This window comes from Ammospiza caudacuta, chromosome 9 (assembly GCF_027887145.1).
Source record: "Ammospiza caudacuta isolate bAmmCau1 chromosome 9, bAmmCau1.pri, whole genome shotgun sequence".
Classification (NCBI taxonomy): Eukaryota; Metazoa; Chordata; class Aves; order Passeriformes; family Passerellidae; genus Ammospiza; species Ammospiza caudacuta.
Window position 1 is genome coordinate 9,247,915 of NC_080601.1, and position 17,850 is coordinate 9,265,764.

Below are 17,850 nucleotides of genomic sequence, written 5' to 3' on the forward strand. Positions count from 1 at the left end.
TGGGCAAAATGTATCCAATGTATCCTGTGAAAATATGTTGTGGGATTTTTTTTGTGGTTTTTTGGTTTGGTTTTTTTTGTTGCTTTGTTTTTTATTTTAACATGAGTATTAGGAGGGAAGGGATGTGATGGTAAGAGAAGACATACATTACAAAGCCTGGAAATCTTTGCCCTTTGCTCTCAGTGCTCAAGAACACTTAATTTTTCCAGTGCTATGGAACTTGTCAGGTATGTCTCTTTATTTTACGATTCCCATGAAATTGTGCCAAAATTCCTTGGCAGCTCATTTTATCTAATAATCTATGTACCAAATCAGATGAAGTTTTTTTGGGATATAACAAATATTCTGATTCCTTTTTATAATCAAAACTAGCAAAGCTGTCCTTGCTTATATGCAGCACATTTAATGCTACTTCTGAGTCTTGTTTATTCAGCCTTCATTTCCTGAGCTAAACATGAGGGAGTGGGAGATGGTAGAAAAGAACTGATTCCCTGAGTGGGTGAAATATTTGTTTGTCTAGTTCATCAGTGGTGATCGCCTTCCCACCCTGAGAGGGAGACTTAACAAAATAGGTTTTAGCTGTGGCATTCCATCCTTTTTATTTTTTTAATGCAGTGACTAGGGAATAAAGGCTCTTGATCTTTCTGGGAAGATTTTGAGGGAAGTGAAATGCATGGGAGAAAAACCTGGCTTTTTTCCCCATTGGCCCTCTGTCTGCAGTTAATTTTTGTACATGCACTGAAAAAAAAAACATTGGTATATGTGCTTGTCTGAAATGCTGGCACTGTTGTCTTCTCAAAGTGTATCAAAGTTGCACAATTGCAGGTCTTGGCTGTGCTTAAAACTCTTCATAATTATGGTACGTGAGTTATTTGTATCACAGTGACATAACTGAACCAAAAAGCTGTAAGGAATCCAATAATGAACATTACTTTCCAAAGTATTTATTGCATATTCCTTTAATTTATTGCAGTATTAATGTCTGTTGACTGTAGGAGACAGACCTCTCTGTCTTGAATGCTAAATGGACCTTTTCACATGAGTAATTGTTCCTTTCTTATGCACAGTAAGTTGATTGCAGCAGAAGGTAAATTTTGCATACAATTCACAAGGCAAAGAGACTGACTGTTAGAAATAACATCCAGATTTTAAACAGTTTATAGAGAGAAGTGGAAGGTGTTTTGTAAGACAAGATAGAAACCTCAGTTGTCATTCCCTGATATGTTTTGAAAACAGATTAGCTTCTTTATCACTATCAATGCAAACTGCAGTTATCTGATACCACAAATAGTTCTGCAGCTGATAGTTGAAAATGCCATCTCACAGTGTTCATTTTCCTGAAGGGAACACTTGTGTCCCTTAACTTGAACAGTAATTTTATTGCTCTTTCCCTAGGGGAATGGGAAAGTCTGATGTGACTGTGCTCTATCTTCTTGCACTGATTTATCATAATACAGTAAAGCTGTCAAATTCCTCACTGCAGGAAGGCTGGGCTTGCTTCAGTTACCTCTGCAGGTCATGGAGGCCCTACCTCATTTCCTGATGTCTTTCCAAAAGTCTTGTTTGTATTCTGTGTAGCTGTAGGTACACAATCAGTTGCAGTTTGTGGGATGGTTTTGTTTGTTTTCCAGACATTTTCTGACTCAGCCTGGAATAGATCAAGTTGTGCTAACATTTGTTACAAGAAAGGACTTGGTTATGTTCCTAAGTTTTTTTAAAGATTCTGAGAGTAAATAATTATTGGAATTCAAGGAGCTCCTCAGAAAATAAACTTGCAAATAGAGATGGGAGCTGAAAACTTGGAGAAGTTGTCCTGCATTTTCTGTGTATAGGAATGGTTTATTCAGGGGACACAAAAAAAAAATCATAATTTTAAATGAGCAAGATGATAGTGGGGAAATAAAGGGGAGAAAAGAGAAAGTAAAGGGTACCAGCCTTCATTTTGTGGTACATTTATTGTGTGTATAATTTCTAGCATTAAAAGCTCTCTTGGACATACACTAAACCTTGTTTTGTTCCAGAAACTTGAACAGATGGTGAGAAAATTATGTACAGTTCTGAATTAATGCTTTTTTATTCTCTCCTCTGCAGCATTTTCAATTGCAGGGAGGACTTTTTTTAAGCCCTTATAGTTACAGTGTATAAAACCATTGTACATAAACAAATGTTTTTTAAGAAATTATCATCACAATCTTCTTTAAAATGCTATTTCTTCAAAAATATTATCCTTACTGTTGTGACAAGGAGTGTCTGACTTTTTCACTAGTAAGTTACCCAGAGATGGCTAATGCAGTAATTAAGGTGATTAATTGGGTTCATTAGGCAGCTTTTGATGTATGCTCATTGCCAATATTTTGTTCTTATGTCTTTACTTGTGGCCTTAAGCACTAAGGGTTTGATTGTGTTATCTGTGGGATCTGTTGTTCTCTTGGTCTTATCAATGGATCTATTGTTCCTCCTTTGAAAAGACCTTTGAAAGGAATTACTAGGAGAACTGAAAATGCAGAATATTTTGTTGCCTTCAGTTTTTTGTGTTGTTGTACGTTGGATATTTCTAGGACAATTTCTAATTAACAAGAGTTATGCTGAAAGCTTTAAAAGAATTATGCCATTAAGTTAAAAATCAAACATTTCTCTGTAGTTTGGACAATTGTGATACTGAAATAGGTTAGTTAATACTCAAGATGTAAAAGGTTAAATGACCTCACATTTTTGAGAAATTTTATTGAAGAACAAAAACTGATGTTAGAGAACAGAGCAAAAGTCTCTCTTCTGAAAGACAGTAGTAGAGAAACACATGGAAAGAGAATTTTCATCTATGTATTGTGAGTGGCTTCTGTAACCTTAAGTGCTTTTCACCCCTGTTTTCCTGAAGCTTTTCTGCATCAGTAATTCTGTTTATTTGAAGCCATTCCTCCTGTGCTGTAGCCTTAGCAGCTGCAACAACAAAGTGGGCAATTGTTCAGAGGAGCTGGTTGTGTTTGTAGTTCTATGCTCCAGCACAATTTGTCTTGTAACACCTCAGCTGCACCTGAAAAGCCCCTGGCATTCAATCTGCAACACATTGAGTGTCATGTAAACATAATCTCAGCTCCCAAGGAATTTGTGGTCAGAGGAGGCAGCACTGGGCTGAAGTGACTGTACTCTGGATCTAGAGGATGGGTGTGAAGCACAGACATTGTGACTTGCTTTCTGTCAGGGAGTGAGGGCAGAACCTCCCAACTCACCATCAGTGACTGAAGTTTTTTGTTTATTTTTTGTTAATTAAAAAGCCAAACACATGCAAATTACTATTAAAAGACTTTTGCAATACATTGACAAAATGTAAGTGCTTTATTAAGTTGGGACCAAACTGTCCACATTGCTAATGTCTTCATTCTGATGTAAACCATCTCCTTAAGATTGTGCAATGGGAAAGAACATTTGCTAAATTACTTATCATGCTACTGTATTTCTGTATATCCAGAGTTTACCTATTATTTATATAAGTGTAATTTTTTTGCTCAGACATTTGGATATCTGTGACTCAGGAGTGGCCATTATGGCAAAGAGGAGATTGAGGATGTGGATTAACACAGTCTGAAACCCCAGGAAGCCATGGTTACATTTCCTCTCCTGCTCCCAAAACGTTGCTTACCTTTGTCAGGCTGTTTCCTGATGTCATGTTTGCTCACATGTGCCACCAGCCCTGCTCTTAATCTCCTCTGACCTTTTAGTAATTGCTGGAGATATCTCAGTGCAGAGTTGAATGAACTTTGATCCCAGTTTGTGGACATTTATGCACTGGTGAACTCTGAACTGTAATGACCCAGTTCTTCTCTGTAAAGTCTAGCCTTGCAGTTTGGTGCCAGATGGAAAAATAAAGGAAGCTCATATAGACCTCAAAAGTCCATATGTTAATCCTTTGAAGCTTCAACCTCTTGAGTACAGATCTTACTTTGCTGTTTTATGCTGCACCAAACCTATAAGAAAGAAGTAGACCTAGGTAAGTTTTGTTTATGAATCTTTTGTTAGCAGATGTTTTTAAGTTTTTAGTTACATCAGAAAAATTTTATGGGAGCCTTTTTGAGTGAATGGTGACTCTCCAGTGTGAAGTATTAGACAAGTGTGAGGGAAACAGATGTAGCATTGAAAGATGACTTGTAGAGGAGGTTGAAACTCAGGCTGCAGTGGTAACATGAAGTTGACTCTTAAACAACAAAACAATAATTCAGCTTGTGAGATAGCACTGAATGCAGTCACAAGACTACAAGGGAAGACTTTAATAATTCAGATTATAAAAAAATTAGAACTTGAACAAAACAGCCAAAGTCAAATACTCTGAATCTTAGCTAGGAAGACCTTAGAAACTGTTTGTCTTTATTGTTCTGCTTAGAGGTGGTTTTTGTCAGGACCAGGAGAAACCAGGACCAGTTTGCAATGTGGTTATTGGTAGCATGTGAATTGGAGGAAAGAGGACAGCAAATTACTGTTAAAACTGTAACATGTTCTCCAATAAAAGGTAAAGCTTTAAAGTAATTGATATGGTACTACCTTCTCTACTCAAATATTCTAGTCCTCTTATAATGGAAAAAAGGCCTGAAAAAATCTCAAAGGTTTCAGCAGATGATCAATGAAGTAGATAAATATTTCACTAACATTTTGTCTTGCTTCAGAAGATTATGATTATTATTGCTATTACTGCTATTTTCTCATCTGCTTGCTGAGATTTGTTTGGTTGGCTGGTTGCCTGAGGTTAACAGTCTTGGTTACAAGAGCAAATGCTGTTGTTGTCAGAATACAGAAAATTACCATTTTGTAATGGATAATAATTTATAAAAATGCCAATATAATGTCTCTTTTTGGTAGCTCAATTTTTTTCTTGCATTTCTGGTTACTTTTGGAATAGTCCCCCATAGTTCTCTTAATTCCTGTAAGATGACCCAAGAAAGCAATGAATTAAGTGAGTTTGTCTGCTGGAATTTTTGCTGTTGATATGAGCTAGACCTTGAGAAAATGTCTCCAGTACAAACAAAATCTACCAGCCAGCTTCCTCTGGTGATTTGTCACTATGCTAAGGATTTGCTGGTGTCTTTTTGATATCTCTGGCTTTATCTGACAAAAAGGAAATAGTTTGTGAGCCCACTCCTGGTTTGTTTGGCTTGCTGTCTGGAGACTGATGTGGGCACACAGAGCAGCTGAGAGGCACTTGGTCTTTCCTAGCCTGGATTCCCAAGTAAGAGTATCAAAAGTTCATCTCCAAACCTTAATTTTCTTTTACAGTGTCTCTTCTGTTCCACTTCAAATAAAGATTTGCTGTTCCAAAGTGCAGAGTTTAATCGGTGTCTGCACTCTGGATTTGGGAGCACACCACTTGTTGTAGCAGCACATGAATCAGGTTGAACCTCTGTCTGGGCAGATAGTGAGAAGTACTTTCAGGTCCTTAGGGTCAGTCCTTTGAGCCTGGGAGGGATGGCTGGTTTGGCTCCTCACCTGTTGAGGATGGCTGATTGGATTGTGTTGGTAGAAATAGGGAAGGTCCTGTGCTTTTAGCTCTTGATTCCCTTTAGCAGTGCTTCAGCTTTGGGCTGTTCAGCTGCACTGAGACATCAGAAAAACTCTGTAGCTCCCTGCTCAGGTCCTGATCATCTCCAAAGTGCCAGCTTTGTGCATTTAGACTGTGAATTTGGACTCTCAGGAGGGCTGAAGCTGAGCTGTTTGCCCATGGGTGGCTTTGCAGCCATACCTTGCTGGCTACAGTAACAGCCAGGTTGGTTGGTTACGTTTCCTGCCCCACAAGAGGCAGAGTTGTTTCTCTCTCAGACTGGGGATGAGGAAAAATAGCAGTTGGTGAATTCTGACTAGGAGGTGACCCATTCCTTTCACCATTCACTTCAATTTAGCTTCCTGCAGTGCATTGTGATTGCTGATGGCCAGGTAGACAAGCTTTGTCTTCATTAATAAGCCATCACATTGTAAAAATTGACTTAAATCCATTAATATCTAGTGTTTTAAATAGTCTGGTAGTTATTTTTTTGTTGGTTTTAGTCACATCTTCAAATGACAGATATATGCAGTTTAAAGTCAGCATAATCTTTTAAAAACTAAAACTTAGCAATAATGGTTCCTTATTAAATGACAGGTGTTGATCTTTTTAGTGTGATATTATGAATGTTAGTATTAGCACAGATTAATTAACAAATCATTTAAATCACTAAAGTTTTTAAATTGGCTTTTAATTTACCTTATTTAAATTACATCTGATTTGAAAACAAATTGTAATATAATTTTTAAATTGAATGTGTAGACTTCCTATAGTATGTGTGCTTCTTAACTACTGTTTTTAGACATGATAATTTAGAAATTGAGGTATAGTAAATTTTTTCTATGTTGTGTAATAGTGAAAAGAATTTGAAAGATGTTTTCAGGCCTGGAGGGCCAGGAGGTTTTTGTGTGATGTGCATACTTTACCTAGTTATGATTCAATAGGCCGTGGTTTCTTAAAATAGTAAGTCACTTCTATTTCTCACTTGGGATAAGTAATTCAGGAAATTTCTGGAATGTAAAACATCTTTCAAATGGGGCTACTTGTGCCCCATTGGTTTCTTTGTAAGTCCAGTAGAGTCATGATTTAATTTCTGGTTTGTGTGTCACTTCACTTTGCTGTTAAGATCTGAATTTGGAAAAATATTTGCAAAATAGGTATGCCAAATAATTTAAACACAATGATTTAAGTAGCTTGTAAAATAAAGCTTGGCACTCCTGTAGATTGTCTTTTTATCAGAGGGAAGTCTTTTTCTTTTGAGAAATTAATTTAAAACTCACATACAAGAAGTATAGGATTTTGTTCTCTTTCATTTCATTGTACATCATATTTTCTCCCTTCATCTTTCTGTTCAGAATATGCATTTTAAATTGTGGGATGAAAGTCACATACTTGTGTTAGGTGGTTTTCTTTATTTTCAAGGCTGCTCTTGGGCCTGCAAGTAGGATGCTTTTTTATTCTGTCATCTTCTCTGCAATCTCTACTCTGTGCTCTACATGATGTGCTGGTTGCTTAGCAATCCAAGCCACAGACTGCAGCAGGCTGTTGCAATACTACTGGTATTTTTCCTCAGTTTTGAAACCAATTTTTTTGCTGCATTTTTCTTCTGCAGAGGCTACTTTATTGTCAGTGTTCTAGCATGCATTTTGGGGAATGCAGAATCAAGGTTTGAAAATTAACCATAAACTGGAAAGAAATAATTGTTGTTGTTTCAAGGCCTCTCTGTATTTGTAGGATATTTATGTTTTAAGGCTTGATATAAGGAAGCTACCTGGAAAATCCATGTTTATTGGAGCATGTATTTGCTACATCTGGCCCTGTTCCCTTGTGCACATGGCACATATTTGAGATGTCTTGCAGTGAGTGTGCAGCTCTGCTTTATTCAGGAGCCTGGTGAGAGAGCAGGGCTGTCTTCCTTATTCTGCCAGCCCTGAAGTGTTGAGCAATGCTGGCAGTGCAAGTGTGGCCTCAGCTTGAGTGTGTCTGTCACTGTGTGACTCAAGCAGTGACACAGGCTCCTCTGGAGTTTTAGACATCTTCAGCAGATGATCCTGAGGCTGCAGATTTTTTTCTTCTCTAAGTAATGAGAACAGTGTTTTTGGAAGTGTTGTCTCCTTGCATTTCAGAGGAGCTGTAGCTGGCTGCTATGTGTGGTCTTTCAGTGGGAGGAAGTAAATCTTGGTGCTTTCCTGCTGGACAGACCTAGAATCATTTTGTACTAAAAAAAAAGAGGGGGTTTCCAAGCAGTTGTGAATCCTGAAGCAACAGAAACTTGATTCTCTGCAGATAATGAACCAACCTCTCTTTTTGTGCACTTCAACTTTCCAGCTTCTGATTGAGGACTGCTGCTGAGATACTACACCTATTCAATTTTCTTTTGAATAAACAGAGAATTTAAGTATTCAGAATTATCAGCATGTTTCTTCATGGTAGAAGGGTATATCAAAACAGGATTTAATCTTTGAGGAATTGTCCCTTCGATTTCCACAGTAAATCAAAGTAGAGCACTTTCTCTGCTCATTAAATAGAAAATTAGATCTTCTGCCCTTAAATTTGTTACTTCTTGCAAACTTCACAAATAATCAGAACAGATGTGCAGATTTGAATATTCGTTCAAACAATTTCATGTTTTAAGAGCTGAAATAGCATAAAATAACTCGCACTGCTGATTTGTCCCATCTTTTAAGGAGCTTTCAGTGTTCATGTCTATAAAGCATCTATCTGATTCTACAGCTTTTTTCCTAGTGCTTGAGAGTTAGAAGCAGGGCTCTTGCATTTTAGAGACAAGCTATTATGTTCCTTAAATTGTGGCATGCCAGTTTTGTCAAGAACATTTTCAGGTCTTCTAGAGACTTTGTGTGGTATTATGGGTATCTGCTCACCCTGCCTAAAAAATACACGGTACATTTAGTACTTTTTGTCAAAACTAGCTACTTTCTTGACTGCAAATATAAGTGAACAAACACATCTGATCTGCAGTAAAAATGCTGCCTATTTTAAAGAATATATGGAGGCAGTAAACCCCATCTTTTAATACTAAAATATTTGCTAGTTGAAGACAAATCTATTGCTATTATTTCAGCTGTTGCAGTTGCTTTTAGGCTATATGGAGAATGCCAGTGTACTTTAAAATGCTTTTTATGAGCTTTTTATATTGTAGAGTGACTGTGAAATACTAATGTGAAAGACTGAGGAAATTTTGGTAACAAAAAGCAACATTGAAGCCCTTTATTGAAGAAAAATCCTGACTGCTGCCTTTGGTTGCTATTTCACCACTTTTCCATGTGGAAATGGGTAGCACTTGCATAAAAGAGGAATAATTTTCCTGTGTTAAGCTGTTTTGCTTTATAGTAACTTGTGCTTTGATTGCATTTGATTAGGTTTAGATATATTTAGAAAGACTTAACTGCTGGGTAATGCCATCTCCATGAAAGAAACAATTTGTAATAACCTGAGAAGTCAAGGATATTTGGAACAGGATGGGAAGATTAAGTTTTATAAAAGCACCCTTACTGTCTCCATTCTCTCTGTACTTAAACTAGCCTTAGTTTGTACCAGCTGGATGTTTGGCAATCCATCAGGAGATGGACAACTTTTCCAGAGTCTAGTGTAGTTTGTTTTAATTCTCAGCTGTGTACTATGCTGAGGATCACACCAGAGCTGAGCAAGGGGTCAGAGTTGTCAGAGGCTCAGAATTCCAGGAGCAATCCTGGCAATTTCAAACCCCACCACTGCCATAGGTGGCTTGGTGTGGTATCCATGGACTCACTGCCTCCCTCCACCTCTGTGGCAGCAGCAGCAGGAGGTTCTGCCTGCTCCCTTGGCTGTCTGGCTTTTCTTTCCTGCAGGTAGATTTTCTTTCAAAACCAAGAAACTCCCAGAGCCCTTGTTACTGGGCCAAGAATAAACCTTTCTTAAACATCCCATAGAATGCTTGTTCCCCAGAATGAAAATGTGCAGGTTGCACTTAACATTGGGGAATATGGAAAGGGAAGAACTAATTTGGACTTGTATTTTGAATTTTCTAGTTATTTTGCCTAACTTTGTATAACTTCTGTCAAATGGAAAATTTTTGTTTTCCTTCATCATTGGAAATTGTGTGTTTTTAAGTAAAATTTTGTGGTTTTAAATGCATTTCCATTAAATTACATATTAGATTTGCATTTGTGTGTTCACTTGGCTATACATCACAAGGTTGGAAATTTGACAGCTAGTTTTTGAATCTTGATTACATACTAAGAGGTCTATCTTAAGTTGCATAACTAAGACATTTGAATTGCACAGATAATTTTTAGCATCTGAGTCTGCAGTTTTCAAGACTTATAATTTTTTAATGAAGTATATATGTGTAATAATTGATCATGGCACAGTATTCTATCTGTTGTAATAGAAAAGTGTTACAAGGGAAACCCAGGGGGATTCACTCTGAGGCTCACCTTGAAGTCAGCAGCCAAACTGGTGTTGATGAAAAACCATTTAATATTGTATAAAGTAGTGTTTTCTTGGCCCTATTGAAAACATGCTCAGAGAGGTAGCTTGATTTTTTTCTTCCTAGAAATAAACATTTTGCTAACAATCATTAGGTAATGAAGGGGAAAATGTCCTCTCTTCCCTTAGGAGGGCAAACAGAACTTGGATAACAAGGCGCTCAAGGAGTTTTAACAAAGTGGATGATGCATGGACTATGCTTTTTAACATTTTAAGTCAAATTTTTTGGAAGTCAGCCTTGCTTTTGTGGCAGTTCTAAAGGGTTTCAAAATTTATTTTGTCAGGCATATTTATTTGGAGCAGAAATGACTGGAAAACTCTCGATTACAGTTCTGCATGTAGAGGATTTCACCATGGTTGTTGTGTTTGGGCTTAGAAATAACAATATTTTGTTGCAATTGCTTGGCTGACTCCATTGGAAATAAATTTGTTGTCTTGCTTTACTTGGAAAAGCATACTAAAGCTTATGCTGCTTCCTGTTGGAAGATAGCAGTGAGTTACAAAATTAGCACATTAATGCCAATTATAAATATAATCTCATCCCAGTGGGAATTTCTCCTTTTTATTCAAGAGAATGCATACGTGGTGAGAAGGCTTCAGCTGCTCTGGGAACACAAACATATAATATCTATCCACAAATAGTTGACAAGGCAATGAAGCAAAATTTGGCTGAAAAATCTCAAAATCAGCATTCATTCTTAGGGAGGCAAATGTCATAGAGTTTCTTGCTGTATAGTGTTCTGTCAGTGGAGCAAAAAAGATGAAATATTTTTAGGCTTTGCACTCCTTAGAGGGTCTAACTTTGACTCTCTATTTTATTTTGTTGGCGTAGGTTGCTGGATTGCTTCCTTTCCTCATCTTTTTCCCTTTTTACTCCCTTTCATAAACTGTGCTGTTTGAGATAGTGCTTGTCTCTGTGTGGGAGGTCAGTGTGCACAGAAAGGGGAAGCCTCTATTTTTCAGAGCCTTTACTGTTGCCTTAGAAAAATTAATTTCCCAGCCAAACAGAGAATGGGTAATGAACTGGGTGCTTCATTTTGTCTCTATTGCTTCTGCTTTTCAAAAATCAACTTTAAAAAGCCAGCAGATAGTTAATAGGCTTGGCATGGAAACGTGCAAGTGGTGGAAGCTGGCAGAAGTGATTCCCAAGGATTGTGTGTGGAACTAGAGGAGGAATATGGTGCCCTGAGCCATGGCAGACTGGCTCTGTGCCATGCTCCATTCTCCACTTTTCTTGGAACTGCTCCTTTGAAGATCTAATTATATGGTGCCAGGAGACTCTGCAGATAGCTCAGCAGTAACTCCCACTGTCGCTGTGCTGAATTTTGGTTTATTTGGGGTGCAAAACTTGCACACAAACACTAGATTGTATCACAGCTATCCACAAGCTTTGGCCAGTGGCCAGAAGATACAGTATGTTTTAGTGTGGCTGTTTCTAAACTGCTAACTCTGCTTTAGACTTAACTGTGTTTTTCAAAAATATTTATTCATTTGATTCTCCTTGCCTCCTATTTTTTTTTAATGTGCTGCTGTGGGAGGTCTGCTGCTTAACCTCTTCACACTTTGCTACAGACTACCCAGGTGAAGTGTCTTTCCAGATACTAAACCAAAGTTATTTGACCAGTCTGAAATAATTGAGTGAAATTTGCAGGAAGGAGGTGCATTTTAGAGAGTGATTTTTAACTGTACGGTCACTGAAGATTGTCTTTAGAATTGATCAAATGACAAATTTTACAAATAAATGGTTCTCCAGAAGGCTTCAAAATAGCTGCAAATACAAGATAATTAATGCTGCCAAAATGATTTGGGATATGATGTGCTTTCCTGCCAGTGTTTTACAGTTTTACTCTGTTTACTGTTCCTCTTAACTCTTTAGATTAAGAAATGAATATTCTGCAACTTTATTACAGATTTTAGAATTAGTCTCTAGAAATGAAATTATTAAAAAGTGGAGTTTTTTTAGTGGTAACAGTTTTTGCTGCTGTTTTCTACTTGCTTTGTTAGAAGAAGAGGCAATTGCTGTAGTAATGAACAGTAGAGGTGAGAGGATCTTCTTGATCTGATGCTTTAAAGAAGAAAGGGAAGAGGAAAGTGTGTGGGAATGAAGTGGGAGTAATATGGGTCAAAAGTATCTGTGGAGAAAACTGGGATGATGAACTTGGGTAGAGGAGTGAGAAGTGGCGTGGTGAAAATTGAAGTTGTGCACTCAGAAGGCAGAAGGACAAGATGAGAAGGAACACTCTGTAGTACATGTTTGATAGTGTGAGACAGAAAGTCTAGACAAGAAAGTATGTTGTAGGCCTAAAATTAACCAGATCTAAAAGAGAAGAATATTTCTGTGACAGTGATTTTTAGTTCTCAGAAGCAGATACAGGAAGAAACTCCAGTTTTGGAAATTGCCTTGGGTGTGGCTGAGGCTGAAGTTCAGAGGTGTAGGAAAGCATCTTCCCTTCTCCATTTAGTGTAACAAGCAGTGGCATTTTTTGTATTTTACCCGCTGCTTTTTTCTTAGGATATTTCTCATTGAGAAAAGAGAACAACTTACTACTTTGAGTTATTTTTAACTTTAAAATGAATTCTTTAATTTTGAAATGTAATGGGTTTAGCAGAGATATGCAGATAGCTTTTGGATAGCTCTGAGATCCCTCTGCGCTCTGCACAAGAGGAGACAAAAGGTGTGGTGTATTTAACTTAGTGGTTTAGTGAATGCAGCTGAGGGGAGAAGGTACAGCTGTTCTATACTGGGATAGCACAAGATCAAATAGTTACAAACTGGTTCCACATTAACCTAGCTGGAAGCAAAACGTGGTGGTATTGTTTCTTGTTTGGTTTGGTTTTTGAGCCAAATTGCAGGAGGAAACTGAGCTGCTTCTGTGAGCTGCTGTGTGCTGGACTTGCTTGTAGTAGCCAGGTCTGCAGGCTCAGGATGTCCTTTCTGGTGCTCTTCCAACTGACTTCTTTTTCCCTTAAAACTATATCACTGGTTAGTTGGTTTGTATTACATCACTTATATTTGAACTGAAAATGAGAAGTATTCATAAAACTTAGTGATTATGTAGATAGCTGTATGTATTACTTGAATGCTATTATTAAATACTTAGTGTAATGCTTGTTGTTCATGTGATAAGACACCCAATGTTAGTGGTAATGTTTTAGTAACTCTCCTCTTTACACCACAAATGCACTGCCAAGAAAACTGTCTTCTGTGGTGTAGGAACTGAATATATAATTTCAAAACCATAGCATTAAAATGGGTAATAAAAAAGATCTTGCATTAAATTTTTTAATGTATACATTAAAAAGTGCATGTAGATGAACACATGCTGTGTATGTGCAATAATGTATGTCCTTTCCTTTCTTCAATTTCCCCAGGTGTATGTGGAATTTGATGACCTTGAATGGGAAAAGCGAGAATGGGTTAAAGTTTATGAAGATTTTGCAGCCTTCTTGGTGGAGTACCAGCTGGTCTGGGCAAAAAGAAAGGACCCAAGCCAGACTCAGGGATCAAAAATCAAACAAATTCAATGGCCTGCATTGGTAAGATACTTTAATTGCATTTACTAAAGCATTTAATTCTCTTTAATTCTGTCCTTAAGAAACTGTCTAGGTTACTCCTGTGGTAATGGGAAGTGGTGAGCATGGAGGGGGAGAAGGGTAAGAAAAGGATAAGAAAAATCTAGTAAAGCCTGTTGGTGTTGGAGTGATGTGGTAATAGTCACTCATCTTCCTTTTTGAATCAACCTAAAGCACTGCAAAAGTGGTCTCTGACTGACATAACAGGATTAATGTCACTTTGCGTAGTCAAAGCATCTTACAAATATAAACTTGCCAGTAACACGTTACTGCTCTGGGGAGAATTGAAATTAAGGTGAAAAATAAACCCTTAAGCTTGTGATGCCCTCAGTTTCCACGAAGGAGGTAGCTGAAATTCAGGTCAGAGTTCAGAAGGATGAGAAAAGATTAATCAAGTAAGTGGTAATTGTTTGCCTGGTTTATGAGGTGATCTTTCTGGATTGGTGCCCAAGCATTTAAAGCTGTTGAGATAACTGCTTGGAGGCTGTGTGCATTTGTGACATGCCTTTAGATATATCTGATGAGATAATCTAAAAAGCAATAAACATGTGTGCCTTTTTTCTCCAAAGAATCTAGTAGTGCTAGCAAAGTCTTCAGAAGAGCCAAATAGATGTGAGATTTTGGGAACCTACTGTGTTGGATGGTTTTGCTTTGTACACAGCTGGGGAAGATTCCTCACAGACTTGTGGCTGAAAGGGGCTCCAACAAATTTGTGAAAATGATGAAGGGAAGTCTTAGATATATTTGAGAATAAGCTTAATATGTGTAACTCACTCTTTAAAAAAAATGTTTACAGTCATAATGAATTTAGATGATGACTTTTTTCCCCTCTGGCTTTTGCTGTATCTGTTTCCTTTCAATATACTGTTGATATTATTGTCTCTGAGCATCTGATGGATTTCTTGGAATGCTATTGTGGGATAGTTTTTCTGAAGCTGGGGTGGGAACAGTCATGCTGATGGTCATGAAGCAGTCTGGTCAAAAAAGTCATGGATGATTTTGGGTTGACTTACTCCTCTTCAGTTAATACTCCTACTCAGCTTGTGTGTTTGAGTAAAGCAAGGAAACTTTCTGGATGTACAGGCTGAGTCATATATTTGCTTTTACAGGCAAGTTAGTCTATCCTTGAGCAAGAATTTTTAGTTTTAGGGAGCCATGTTATTTGCTCTTTGAAGCCACCCATCACTCCTTGATTGAGATGGGTCTTTTAAATTCTGTTCAAAACTTATCTTAGTGTCTAAGTACTCTGCTATTTTACATGCTTTTAATCTCACCCTCTAGGATAGAGATCCTTGTTGGGTTTAGAGGGGGTGTATTTCTATAAAGCATTCTAGTCTGGCTGCTGATCCTGTCCCCAAATTAAAAGTGTGTATTTGCTAATGTGTGAAAGTTTTGGTTGAATCTTTCTCCTAGCAGACACTTTTATCCAACTTGTGCTGGTCCAGCAAAAGGCAAAAACCTTTTTTCTTCCATCTCTATCTTACAAATTCTGTAATTTTTTAAAATGTTTACATTCTTGAGGCAGCTGATAGGCATGAGAAGGAAGATTTTCAAAAGATTTGCCTCGTGCTTTTACAGTTAAAAATTGAAATAGTATAGGCTGAAGCGAGGCCCAAATAGCTTCAGGTCACAGTTTTCAGATGTTAAGGATGAGAAATCCTCAGAAATTCTCTCATTTATACTTGGCCTGGGTACAGATGTTCTAGCAATTGTTTCCTGAGTCAAACCCTCTAGTCATCCATTCCAGAAAAAACATATTTGAGGGAAAGTGCAGATACAGGATATTAGCTGTAGTTAGAGCAGATTCTCTCCACAGAGACCTCCCAAGGTTTTGCTGTGTATCAACAGCAACTCTGAGCACACCATGGCTTGGGGAGCAGTGAGGGTGCTCAAACTGCCATGGAACTTTTGGCTTTTGTCACCAGACTATCAAAACATTGCAGTGGATTGGAGTGGATGAGCTCTGTGAAGGTTTGTGGTGTGTTTTAGTTGTGGTTTTTTGTTTTTTGTTTATTTTCCAAACAAGACTCACTAAAAATAAGAAAGCATGAAAAGGGTGGTTAAAAAAAAAGATTTTTCAAACAGCAATAGGAATATTTGCATTTTTATGTGAAATCCCAAGTGTGGACGTGGTAATACACGTACTTGGAAAAAGCTGAGTCTTGATGTAGCCTTTAAAGGAAAAGTCTCAAGCATTCCCATGCATGTGAACAATATTGAAAAAAAAATCATACCAAAATAAATGGTTTTGATACAGTTTTGTATCAAAGCAAAGCAATATTTTAGAAAATTTTATGTAGTATTTCTCTAGGATCTTTGGCTTCAGTGGAGTGAATGAAAACTGCTTGTTCATTTCTTTATTTCTGCTTGTTCATGGTTCTTTATCACCTTGTCTTCTTTGATTAATGTAGCCTGTATTTACTGTATGGTATTCAAGCCTGATCAGAAGACAAGGTCTGCAGTTGCTGTGGGGCTTTTTTTGTGGGTGGATACCAGTCTGGTGTCTGAGTACTTCAGTTACTGATTGCTTTCATCACTCAGTTGTGTGATATGATGTAATCTCCACTTTATAGATGAAATTTCTAGAATGCAAGTTGTTTACAAGTGTTGCTATTTTCAAATGCCTGAGTGCCTGAGGTGTAGCTATTCCTGAAAGCACAGCATCTTTTGACCTTGTGTAATGATGCTTTGAGATTTTAGGCTCTATAGTCAGGCTGAGAAAGGGGGAGATGGGAAGCACTCTCTTTTTCTCCTTGTTTAGAAACTCTGTAACAGGAGAGGGGTAGGCTATCATCTGAATTCAGTTTCTCTCATGATGAGATTGTATTTTTTTTAAGTGAAATTCCTGCCTCAGGTGCAGACTTGTCTGTAAATGATCCTGGAGCCCTGTTGCCAGTAACAATCTTCATTGTGATGATTTCATGTGATGGCTTAGAGTGGATACCTCTGCCACTGTGCAGGGCTGGGAAGGAGGGAGGAACAGCAGTGCCTCAGGTTGTGCACACTCTAATAAAATGCTTTTTCTTCCTGGGAGCACTGGAGGACTTGGCTGCCTAGCTGGTATAATTAGAAATCACCTTGCAGCCTAAAGAAATGGCAGTAGTGATAAGCAATGTCAGGGTATGTGTAGCCTGGATAATGGGAAAAAGTAAGTTTGGTAAACAGTGCTTGTTTTATACCTTAAAGTAATAGAGATGCTTTACTGATGGCAATGCAGGAGAAAACTTCTTGGCCAAAGTGTTAGCATAGGAAAAAGTGAAAGTATGGATTCTGAAAAAAGTTGTAGGTAAGTGGAAATGAGTGGTGTGCCTTCTCACATTAAGTGATTTTAAAAAAGTAGCCAAAGATAAAGTGTTGAAATTGAAGGCATCCGTTTGGGTTGATAAATAAGGGGGGGTGCATGTCACAAAACCAGAAAAAACAGGAGTGATAGGCTCCAAGTGATGGGTTAGGGGAATCACCAGCACTTCAAAAATGAGGCAGAACAGGGTTTTGAATTTCTCAGAAATAACTTTGCAGCAATTAACATGCTGAATAAAATTATTTGACCTGTAGGTAGACAAAGAATAGTTGTATTTTAGGGAGGGTAAATTAATTTTCCTATGTAGAAATAGTCTAGGTACTGTGATGTTAGAGATTAGTGATAAAATCATGCATTTGATACAATTCAGTCTGAAGTCTCAGGAGTATGGGGGTATCCTCTCAGCAGCCAAGAGGGGAGAGGGAAGTACTTGTGTGGGCAGGGTGACAAATTGGAGCCAAGTTTTTAATGTGGAACTGAACAGAATGCTTCTGTGAGCTGTCAGCATGAATTTAATTACTGCCTCTCTAATTGCACATTAAAATATCTAGAAATAAAGTGTAGAGGGAGAAAATGAGATGACAAAGGAGAGAAGCAGCTAGAGACATTTTAGAGAATAATAGAATAATGTGCAGGAAAAGTTTTAAGGTCACAGACTTACTAGCAGAGGGCACTATGGTAGAATCATAGATAGCAATTCACATTTTTTTCACAGCATCAACTGTACATGTTTTAAGTACAGGAAGGTGTGGGCTGAGTGTCTTTTTCTTAATAATTGTGTTTGGGAAGAGGGTTTTGGAAACATAAATGATGTACTGAACCAAAAATTTATTATTGAAGGTCTACAGAAAGGAATGAAAGACAGACATTTCAGACAGACATTTTAAGAAGCCTGTTCCATCATCTTGGAAGGAAAATAAGGGAAGAAGAATAATGGAAAATGCAGTTATGATTAAATGAGTTT

General features: G+C 37.7%; 1 protein-coding gene across 1 annotated transcript in view; it reads left to right on the top strand.

The window, feature by feature from the left end:
- Positions 1-13,466: 13,466 nt before the first annotated feature.
- Positions 13,467-17,850, top strand: part of JMJD1C (jumonji domain containing 1C) — a 107,202-nt gene continuing 102,818 nt past the window's right edge. Inside the window, exon 1 of the mRNA XM_058810133.1 lies at positions 13,467-13,549. The gene's annotated coding sequence lies outside the window, so the exon portion shown is untranslated. The remainder of the gene's footprint in view (positions 13,550-17,850) is intronic.